Genomic DNA, 2,244 nt, shown 5'->3' on the forward strand with positions numbered 1-2,244 from the left:
AGTTTAGTAGCAGCTGTGGTTAAAATGAAACTTTTTGCTAACAATGAAAACTCAGCTCTCTCGCTCCTTGATCTGCTTTGCTTAGTTTGTTAGTGATTGCTGGGGTGTGATACTTACAGAAAAGTTTAGTAATGTGTAGGGGGTGGCCTGTCCTTTCTTTTGGGATGCCCATGTGGTGTAAATAATCCTCTTTTAATCACAGTCTAAACATGGTCCTAAAACAAGATGTTTGTGCCAAAAAGAATTCCAGGAGGCATTACCCTGAGGGTTGGGGACAGGGCAGTAGGGATGAGTGGGGTAAATAATAGAATCATCAGCCCCAGGGAGCTTGAGCAGGGGGTGGGGTGCACACTTTTGTTGCTTTGGATTACCAAAGAATGAATGGAAACTTCGTTTTTCTTTTTAATAAGCACCCTACTCTAAAAGCATTTTTGTCATTTAAACTCTAAAGAATATGGTTGTGTTTTTTCCTTAGCAACACACACAAACACAGCTAACTATAGAAACACATTTGGTTTTTATAAAAAAATAAACTTTTTATTTTGGGATAATTTTGGATTTACAGAAAAGCTGCAAAGATAGTACAGAGTACCTGTGTGCTCGTCACTCACCTTTCCTAATGTTAACATCTTTCCTCATCATGGTACTTTGGTCACAATCAATAAACCGATATTGATACATTGTTATTAACTGAAGTCAATGCTTTATTCAAATTGCCTTCATGTTTTTTTTTCAATTTTTTTGTTTGTTTGTTCGTTTTGTTTTTACCGAATGTCCTTTTTCTGCTCCAGGATCTCATCTGGGATCCACATTGCATTTCATTAGGCTTGTTTTTGCATCAGCATCAAAAAGTCATTTTTTTTCCTTTTAAAGGAAAACCATCAACTTAAAATCAAGAAAACTTTTTTTTTTCTTTTCGGAGAGTATAAAGTTGTAGACTTATGTAGGTCTTTGCCAGGAAAACCATTTCTATAGTTAATTAACACTGTCTTTCCAAATTCAGATTGTATGACTCAGCTATAGATACTTGTTAAAGGAAAGAGAGTAAATATTTACCAAAAGGGGTCCCTCTTTGAGTCTGAAGTTGGTAGTGGTGTGGGGGAAGGAGTGGAGATTCAGGTTCTATAGTGCAGTGCCTCTGCCCTTAGTGGAAAGAGAACATGCTGTAATCTCTGCTGTCTGGATAATTGGGGGAAAGTTACTCACCCTCAGTTTCCTATTCTGTCACATGCAGATATCGATCCTTCTATGCAGGGTTGTAGTACAGGTTAGAGGCAAAGTAATTTTTTTTAATCTTTTTTTTTTTTTTTCAGGTAAGGAAACTCTTGGTTGACCTCACAGATTGCAAGGACTTTGTCAGCTTGCAATCTCTTATTTTTTATTTTTTATGCCTACAGCACCTGGTCTTCCTAGGTAGTCTCCCATCCAAGTACTAACTAGACCGACGCTGCTTAGTTTCCGAGATCAGACGGGATCAGGCTTGTTCAGGGTGGCATGGCTGTAGTAGATGCAAAGTAAATGAAAGCTTTAGCACTGTGTCCAGTACTTTAATGCAGTAGCCATTCTTGTTATTCTTTTATATTTAAAGAAAGGGAAAGAGGCATTTTGGAAATGTTTTGCTTAGTGGCTGCTTGTTTTAACTTATTGCTTCTGAAAAAACCATTTTCTTACACCATCACTCTCTACAAACACATTCCAGAAACATCCTTTCCTTTGCTCTTTCTTGTGTGTCTTTCTTGAAACAATGATATGTGGTTTTCTCTTCCTACCCAATCAAAATCTTACCATCCTTCAAGGCTTTGGGCAAATTTCTCCACAAAGCCTTCTCAGATACTCTCAGTGCCGGGAAAAGGACATATCCAGGAAGATCTCTAAGTCTGTTTCCTTATCTGTGAAATGGGATTTAAAATAGTCATAATGTGAACTAAAGGAAATGACGTATATAAGATGTTAATCATCACATCTAGCACATAGTGTGTTCCTCTAAAGAAAAATAATAATAGCTTTTCATTTAGATAGTGGTGGTGAGAATGAAAAAAGAGCAGAAAATCTATTAAGGACTTACATGTAGGGACAGGCCTTCATGGTTGATTCTTTGTATGGAGTTTCGGAAAAGAGAAGGAGAGGTCAGGCACTTAGGTCTCTAATTTTTGAGCAAGAGAAATGAAAGCACTCATGGAGTTAAGTAAAAGAGTTTTAATTTTTTGTTTGTTTGTTTTTGGGGGAGTTGTGGGTTTTTGTGTG

General features: G+C 37.2%; 1 pseudogene; it reads right to left on the bottom strand.

Moving 5' to 3' along the window:
* Positions 1-1,388: 1,388 nt before the first annotated feature.
* Positions 1,389-1,506, bottom strand: LOC111735124 (annotated as a pseudogene).
* Between the last annotated feature and the right edge of the window lie 738 nt (positions 1,507-2,244).

This window comes from Pteropus vampyrus, unplaced genomic scaffold, assembly GCF_000151845.1.
Source record: "Pteropus vampyrus isolate Shadow unplaced genomic scaffold, Pvam_2.0 Scaffold15688, whole genome shotgun sequence".
Classification (NCBI taxonomy): Eukaryota; Metazoa; Chordata; class Mammalia; order Chiroptera; family Pteropodidae; genus Pteropus; species Pteropus vampyrus.